The sequence below is a fragment of the Galeopterus variegatus genome, unplaced genomic scaffold (genome assembly GCF_000696425.1).
Source record: "Galeopterus variegatus unplaced genomic scaffold, G_variegatus-3.0.2 Scaffold308, whole genome shotgun sequence".
NCBI lineage: Eukaryota > Metazoa > Chordata > Mammalia > Dermoptera > Cynocephalidae > Galeopterus > Galeopterus variegatus.
In genome coordinates, this window is record NW_007726419.1 from 267,091 (window position 1) to 276,618 (window position 9,528).

The window sequence follows — 9,528 nt, forward strand, 5'->3', positions numbered from 1 at the left end:
ACTGGGTGTATTAAATCTATACCCTTATCAGTTAATGTTAACTAGAGCCTATGAGACATTGGGCATAGGTCTCCTTTCACTAGTCATCCTGGGTCCCAGGTTTCTATGTGGCATTTAGGGCCATATGGAATCCAGAGAGGCCATGTGGAGCAAAGATAATGTCTAAAAGACATTGTTTCTTCTAGCATGGCCAGGAGGCAGGGCTGAGATAAGGAAGGGGCATATTAACCTTGAGCCAAATTTAGGTAAAAGGTTTAAATCAAATTTTGAAGATATATTTATTTTATCAAAACTTTAGAAAATTAAAGTCGTGAGAGCATGTATTAATTATATTATAATTAATTGGTATCATGTAGACAATACAAACACATACAGACATGAACATATAGACATAACATACAGCTTACATACATACATATACAGACATAAAAGACAAAAACAAATAAGGATCTTATAGGTTTTGTTTAAAATGTAATAAAAAAAACTCACTAGCATAAGAGGACAGTCAGGTTTAGATTGTGTTTCTAAAGAATATTAGAGCTTATAGGTGAGTCCTCACCCTGTTTTAGAAAAAGCAAAGTAAGAAATTTACATTGTAAAGCAAAGTATGCAAGCCTTTTCAAGAAGATGCAGAGAAGATTTTCTTCTTTTTAAGAAAATAGCATAGAACTTTACCAGAGGATTTTGTGAAGAAATACATAGATGAGCCTAGAAGAAAATTTAGAAGTCTGTTCAAGATAACCAGCTGGATACCAGAAAATTTAAGACTATCTAGTTAAACAGGTAGATTTTGGTTTAGTTTTTGTTTCTCAAACGGGTTACTGAGCTTAAGAGCTGAGCCACCAATCAGAGATGAAACCATTTGACTCTTGGGGCTTTTAGAGAAAAACAGCATATCCAAAAGGAGGTGTGGTTGGTGCACCATGGCTGAGTTTCTCACAAAGCCTCAGAGCCGAGAAAAGAACCATTGCTTTAAAGAGAGAAGAGAAGCATTGCACAGATAAGAAAGAAAAACATGCTCAAACAATACCAACACTGTAAAGAAATATTAGCTTGTTTTACTTTAGATTGTCCAATTTAAAGTTCTCTTAGTCACTGGCAAGGATTAAGTTTTATCTTTTTTCAGTGACATAAACATGTTTTTGCTTTTTGTTAAGGTTTTGGAAGGTCTCAGAGCGACCTGACATAGATTCCAAGTTGTTAAGTGGGAAGCCTTAACGAGAACCATTGCATAACTAACCAATGACCAATTTGTTCCCAAATTCTTATGCTAAGGCTCCCTTCCTTGAAATATCAAGGACATGGTTGTTTAATATCCACTAACAGTTTTACAAGCTGCCATTCAATTACTTACAGCCTGCTGCTTTAAGGAGACATTGGAGTTGTAATGCATGTTTAGACTCCCCTTTTGTTAACAAATTATCCATATTTTAAAAGTCAAAAGAAGGGAAAAATACCTTCAGAGTTGAAAAGACCTGACTTTGACCTGCTGCAGGCATGGACCCCTAACTGAGAACTGCCTGTGATCTGCCCTTTATTGGGGTGATTCTCCCTTACCAGGAATTCCCTCTTGATGGGATGAGTTGTTGACGTCCTTTTCCTTTTCTTTCCAAGGCTTGGTAGGTTGGTCTCCAATCTATGGAGGAAGAACTCCTCACATGGGGCACCATTTTTTTGCTTTGCTTCACATAACTTTGTCACCTCTCTTCCCCTGGGTGATGGAGCCATGAAAGGATTACTCAAAGCCTGTTTCTTCCAAGCAGTGAGAGACCCTGAAAGGGTTAATTTCCTGGAACCCTCAAGAGCAAGGCATTCTTTCTTTTTGGAAATTAACCATGAACTGGGGTTCTTGCCCCACATTTATTCTCCAGACCAGAAAGTTACAGGGAAAGAATATAGGTGGGGTTTTAGCTAAGTATAGTTTAACAATATAGGCTGGTAACATCAGTCAAGCAAGCAAAGTGACATTCCATAATGCAATTTGCAAAAGGTTAGGTCACTGGTAACATCAGTCAAACAAGCAAAGTGACATTCCATAATGCAATTTGCAAAAGATTAAGTCGATCCACCAACAAAAGCTTGATCTTAGCAAATATTCTCTTTCCCTACAGCAGCTTCTCCAGCATTTCTATATATCAATCAAGTAATTTGTCTGTCCTTGAGCCAGCAACCTTGCTGTGTTACAATTCTATATCTTACAACAGACACTTTAGCCTGGGGAAAGTTTCCTTTCTTTTGCAAGGTTAACATCTCTATATGTAATTCCGAAAGGTTAATCCTGAGACTACAGGGCTTTAGAGGCCCTGTGAAATACATTTGCTTTATAGTATACCCCACAAGAGTAGAGACTACATAGCATTGACTACTATTGTTAATACCCTACTTGTTTTGTAACTTTTTAAAAAATTTTAAGGAAATAATGAAAGCTGGTTAAAAGGGGTTAAGTTCCATGAAAATAAATTTTTTAAGTTATTTCCTGGATTAAGAGACTACATAGAGCTGCATGTACAGCTTGAAAACTGGAATAATTTCCATAAAAATATCTTCAAATAAATGCAAGCTAGCAAAAATGTACTGAAATAACCTGAGATAATTATTCAGAATATTAATATTTGACATTCTAGTGTATCTAATTGTCAGCACATTCCTTTTTGCTTCAAATAAAGTTTTCATTTTCATAACATGGTAAGTTAATCTGAAGTTCACTTAAAGAAGCATATAATAAATATTCAAGCCATACTTGCTGATGTATCACTATGAGAGAGAAAAATGATAATAGGCTCAACAGTTATATTTTTCCCCACATTTAAAAGATGTGTTTTCAATTTAAGCTTATTAGTAATCAAATGCAGGAAATGCTTAGAGTAATATCCTTGGAAGAAAGCAGTAAGTTCAAACTAATTATTGTTTACAAGCCGGTTCTGATTATGTGTGCACACACATGCATACCTGCTTTTTTCTGTTGCTTTCACTAATATCGGCTATAACTCAGGAAGAGATTAATTGCACACTTTCTGGACTGTAAGATGGAAAATGTCATTGCTATATCTGTTTCCTTGTCTAATTTCATTTAAAAAATTTCTTTAAGAAACATAATCTCACAGGGAAAAATTACTATTTTTTGTCCTGGCATATCTTAATAAATTCAGAAATTTGGAGATAGATATTTTAGAAGCATGAAGTTGACATACTGATATCAGAAATATGTTGCTGTTTACCAGTAAGATATCCCTTTCTATGTTTATATCTTGTTATTGAAATTCAATGTTAACCACTTAATAAATATAAAGTACAGAAAGGAATAAAGAGAAGACTCACCTCCTCCTGTCCTCAGAAAGCTTAGACTCTGGCTAGAGACAAACTGCATACTCTGGAACCATTAGTAACAAAGCACAGAATCTGATTAGAGTCAACTCAGTGACACAGACAATACCTTTACCTCTTAAATGATTTCAGAGGAGGAAGAACTCATTCACTGAAATTAGATAAGGCTTCAAAGGGGAGGTGGAATGAGATCAGGACTTTGAATAATAATTAGAATTTGGCCATCTAAAGGGATGTCAGACACTATAAAATACTGGAGGTAATTAAGTGGATAAAGTCACCCAAGCCTAAGTGTGCCAGGTAAACTTATAGGACAATGAATAGACCTGACTGCTGGAGTGGAAACTGCATTTTTATAAACTAATAATAGCTACCCTTTATTGTGCAGTTATTACGAGCGAGGCATGTGCTTGACCTCATTTAATCTGGCCATCTATCCCAGGAATTGAGTATATTATATCCCCTCTTTACAGATGAAAACACTGAGGCTTAGAGAAATAAAACGATGTTCTCAAGTTCACACCACTAGCTGGAATTTGAAATAGGATAGTCAGTTTTCAGAGCGTATAGTCTAACTACTGCACAATATTGCCACTGTCAAGACAGGTTGTGATAAGCCTACTTTGAGTGGCAGGCCCAGAAATGTGGATATCTCATACAAACTGATAAATTATTGAAGTTGTGAACAAGGAAGTGACAAATAATTTATCTGGGAAGAGTTGCCAATCACCAGGTTCTAATATTGTACAAGGCAGGGGTGTAGAATTCAAAAGACCAAACTCAAAGAGGTTATAGAACCAACAAGTGCTATATTTCATAGACAGAATGAAATCAAGATTGTTGACTGGTATAGGAAAGGCGTAGGGTTATTGATAGAATGAACTCTGAAAAGAAATGACAGAGCTAAGGTGGGTTTAAGTGAATAACAAGTAAAAAGGTCTCTTATGCAATTACAAATATATGATTTTAAAGTGAGGTATTATTTGGAATATAAATGGGGCAATCATCATAAAAAAAATCTAATTAAAGCCTTGAGATGAAAGCAAACTGAGGACTGAGTTTTGGAAAAGGCTTACAACGCGCTAAGTGAGACGTACTAAATGGCAGAAGAGGAAGAGGGTGGTTGGAGAAGTGGGGTGAGTACTAACTTTAACCCCACAGAAAAGAGTATTTTAGGAAGGAAAGTCAATAATAACCAAAGTTAAATGGAATTCAAAGGAAAGACACCAGCAACAGCAAAAACAGCACCACCCACAACCATCAGACAACTTAGCAAGGGTTTCCACAAAATGTTGGAGATAAAAGCCAAAGCATAGGGAATTGAAAAGAAACTTTCAGGAAATTCTAATAATAAAATTAGGGATGTTTGGGAATAAAGAACAAATTAAGATTAAGATGTGACCTAGCAGAGCATCAAGGTCAAATAAAATGTTGTCTTACTACCCTCAACTGTCTTAAATTACAAAGGACCTTAACTTGTTTATGTACAAGGGAAAAGGAGTCTGTGGAGGTGAACTAGAATAGTAATAGTAGTAGTACTAGTAGTAATGATAATAATAATGTTAGGCATGGTAATAGAAATAAACTGAGGCAGAATCCAAATGTTGTCTTACTACCCTCAACTGTCTTAAATTACAAAGGACCTTAACTTGTTTATGTACAAAGGAAAAGGAGTCTGTGGAGGTGAACTAGAATAGTAATAGTAGTAGTACTAGTAGTAATGATAATAATAATATTAGGCATGGTAATAGAAATAAACTGAGGCAGAATCCAACTCTCTATACAAGGAATAAAGAGCAACTGTGCAATAAGTGGCTCTCTAAGTTATAAGCTTTGAGATCTTGAATAACCCCTTTGATTCATTTGACTCTTAATTTCCTAACTTATAAAACAAAAATAATAAATTTGTTCATTTATTTACTCATGAAATATTAATTAAGCAACCACAGTGTTTCAGACAGTGCTGCAGGTCAAACACTGTATAAGGATATGGGCTTCAGGGTAATAAGAGTTTAGGGAACAAGATGATGAGCAAATCAACATTGGATTACAGAGTCAAGAGCAACAATTTATATTCGAACAGGGTACTGTGAGAACAGAGGCAGGACATTTAAATTAAATGAGGGGTAATTATATAAAGAGAAAACAGAGATATTAATTAAGTAACTAAAGTGGAGTCCATTCAGGGCAGAAAGAATCACATATACACAGGTACAAAACAGGTATGAAGTATCTTGAACCATTTTTTGATGCAAAGTTGTACTTTGGCATGATTACAGTGAAGGGTACATGTTGGAGATTTGGTGGGAAGTTATAATAGCGTGGTAGGCAGTTTCTAAGAAACCTGCAGTTTCTAAGAGGAGCCTCCCAGTGTTCACACATTTGTGTTCTATTCTTTCCGTGAGTGTGGGCTGGTCTACTGACTTTCTAACATAGAGTACAGCAAAAGTGATAGGATGTTACTTTTATATTAGATTACAAAGAAGTGTAACATTCATCTTGGAAGCAGACTCTCTCTCTTGATGGCTTTCATAAAGCAAGTTGCCATGTGGGAAAGTTCCACATGACAAGAAATCTAGGGTGGCCTCTGGCCAACAACCAGCAAGGAACTGAGGTCCTCAGTGCAGCAAGCCACAGGGAACTGAATCTCACCAGCACTGAGTGAGTTTGGAAGCAGATTCTGTCCCAGTTGACCTTGCTTGCAGCCTATGAGAGACCTTGAGGCAGAATATCCAGTAAAGCATTGCCCAAACCCTGACTAATGGAAACTGTGAAATAATAAATGTGTGTGTTTTTCTAGCTTATTATTTTTTTTTATTGTGGCAAAACACACATAACATAACATTCACCATCTTAACCATTTTTTTTTCTTGTTAGCTGGATATATTTATATATATATATTTTCTTTTCTCTTTCTTTCGTCACAGCACACTGTTTGCAGTAGATGAAACTTGCATTGTTGGCTGGTGCTTTAATGGTTCATTTTGATAAACCCATACCTGTTCATCCTTTAGCATAAAAGCACAAAAGTTATGGACCCTATTGAAATTTAGGACATCTCCAATATTTTCTCTCTGTTTTTCTTTATCATCTTTTCTTTTTTTTTTTTCATAAGCATTTTCAAAGTTTGTCCAAAAGTAGTTCTTATAGACTCTTGACTGTAGAAGACAGTTCAGAACAGTTGTTGCACAGCTGGACTGTCAACTTCTCCAGACCAGTAGTTAATATCTCATTTTTTTCCTCATGTCATTTTTATTAAAAAAATTTAAAAATGCTCTAACTCTCAGTTTTACAAAATCTCTATGGGAAACACAAGAGCAAGGTGCTGAGGTAAAAAAAAACAACTCAGGTAGTTTTTTTTGTGTATGTTTTTCTCACTAAAAAAAAAGTTGTAAATTTAACTCCTTGGACTAATAACCTTGTGTAAATTGCTATTTTCCTCCACATTTTTTAAAAAAAAGAAATAAATCCTTTTGCCGAATGTTCATGGAGTATACACCAAAATGTAAAAAGACAAAATACATTCTTTCTTCGTGGAATTTGTCTTTGATTGGTTGGTTTGGCGGGTTCTGTTTTCCTCTTCCAAAATGCTAGGAAAAGCACTATTGACTCTTTTTCTTTGAGTAACCAAGTGTAAGTTGAGGCTGGTTTGTGAGTTTCACTTTTGTTCCTTTTGTGTAATGTGATACTCAGAGGACTGCCTTGCCTAGGGGTTGGGGTGGGTGTGCATAAGTACAGGGAAATGAGACATAGGGATGAGGAAATTCACAAGAATGGGGATGGAGAAGAAGGGGAGAGAGAAAGAGATGGGAAGAGATAGAGAGAGAGAGAATTATATAGCAGTATGCAAAAAGCCACTTCAAAAGCTGTGAAGCAAAGAGAAATGGGTATGTGAACTAGACAGGGAGTAAGAGAGAGTTTCCTCTTCAAAGAGACAGCATCCCGGTATCCCATCTGTTAACATACAAGGTGATCCAGAACTGCCGAATGTCTTCCACCAGATTTCCCTCTGGGTGAGTTTTGGGTGGGGAGCCTTGAAGTTCCTTTCTACACCATTAGACCTCCCAAAGAAATTCTTATTTTTTTTTCCTTTTTGTCTTTTTTGCTGACCGGTAACGGGATCGCAACCCTAGGTGTTGCACCCGCACCGCGCTCAGCCAGTGAGCGGGAACCAGTCTCCACATGGGATCTGAACCCTCGGCGGGAGCACCGCCGCACTCCCAAGTGGCGCACTCTCCAGTGCGCCACCGGGCCGGCCCCAGAAATTCTTATTTTTAAAAATCTATAAAAATTTGCTCTCTCTTTAAAAAGGAAAAAAAAAAAAATAAATGATTTAAACTTGGAGTTAGTTGAGTTATTCGATATATTATTTCTAAAATATATTACCACTGCAGGCACCTTGTATGACCCACAAGCCACGAATCTTAACATCTTCCCCTGATGTACACACATGTACAGAGATGATTTTCCACAAAAAAGTAGAGTGTGAATTTTACTTTGTTTGAAACACATTCGCCTATATTAGCTCAACTAAAAGGAATAGCGTTGTGGGAATTAAGGCGAGACCAGAAGCGGACAGGGAAGTGGGTATCTGGAAAGTCTGCAGAAGCAGAGGGGGCAGGAGGCAGGGCCAGGGCCACCTGGAGGTTCTGACCTGCCCCACCCCCCTCCTCAGTTCCTGAGCTTCTCAGAGCTCCTTCAGAGTCCCTGGCCTCCACAGACATCTCATTTCTCAGGAGGGCCTTTGCTCCAGATCTGGCTGGCTGTGCTAGGTCTCATTGTCAGGTGTTGGAAAGGCTACGTTCATCTGCTATTCTGCTGGTGCCCGTGGGAGTCTCACGTTCTGCGCTGTGAGGTAACTTTCTGAGGATATTTCTGCTCCTGCTGCTTCACCTGCTGAACAGTTTCCCTGATCTTGAGCTGTGCAGTCTGACCAGCAAAGAAATGCCCGATAATCCTGACGATCACTTCCTCATCTTCATCTGGCTTTTTGTCGCAAGGCACGATGACTTCTGCACTAAATTCTGCAGTTCGTTCACAGTTTTGCTACCTTTGCAATCACCTGGCCAGCTGCAGAAGGAGCTACTGGGATATAGACTTCCAGCTTCACTTCTTCTTTGGGATTAAAGAAGTTTTCTTTCAGTTTCCCGAAGATCTGTCCCTGGGCCTTGAACTGGGACTTCGGGTGGTCAGGTGATGTTGATTATCTTTTCGCTGATGTCTGGGCCTTCCACTGAGGCAATCCTGTTGGAGGCTCTGGCGAATCTAGCCCTCTGTTTGATGTGTGCCCCTTTGTCTCCGATGATGGCACCCATGGCCTAGGAGGGGATGAAGAGATTCATAATCTCCTTCTCTGGGTAAGAATAATGATGTGGAACGACCCAATTTGTGATGGGGTACAGGCTGGAGAAGTATCCAGAGTAGATAACCTAGGAGTGGTAGGGGTCAGTGAGGGGAGCTCCACAGGACCGTGTTGGTGGAGGCAGCATGGGACAGTCCTGTTGAAAAGATACCAAGGGCTCTGAGGTTCAATCCTGGGATCAGATTGACTTGTTATTAACAGCCAGCATGTTGTTTTCAAAGTCCTCACACAGCTTCTTCATAATCCCTATCTCAGCATTGGCACAGGCCTCAGCAATGCCCTTCACAGTAATGGTTCTTTCAGGGATGTGTATGCTCAAATCCTGCAAACATGAGATTTTTATCATGACCCCTGTCTCATGTTCAGTTTTCTTCAGATTTCTGCCTTCTTTCCAATCAGTCTTCTAAGAAGCCATTGTGGGCCAAGGTTTTCAGAGAAATCACTGGCTAGTTTGGTCTCATCAGCCTCTTTCTGTGATTTCAAGAATCATGTTGCATGCTTCAAAGGTCCCTTCTGGGATGGCGTGAATGGCGACAGGCTACTCAACAGCCCCAGAGTTCTCCTTTCTATGGATGTCTCCCAGAGACTGGGTCTGCTTAGTAATGTTCTTTATGGTCAAGCCCTCCTTTTTTTTTTTTTTTTGTCTTTTGTCATTTTCCGTGTCCGCCAATGGATCGCAACCCTCAGTGTTGCCCCCGTACCGGACCGGGGACCGGCAACGGGATCGCAACCCTTGGCGTTGCTCCCGCGCCTCGCTCAACCAGTAAGCGGGAACCAGTCCGTATGTGGGATCCGAACCCTCGGGCGGGAGCACCGCTGCACTTCCCAAGCGGCGCACTATC

General features: G+C 38.9%; 1 pseudogene; it reads right to left on the bottom strand.

Moving 5' to 3' along the window:
- Positions 1-8,160: 8,160 nt before the first annotated feature.
- Positions 8,161-9,308, bottom strand: LOC103586138 (annotated as a pseudogene).
- Positions 9,309-9,528: the final 220 nt, after the last annotated feature.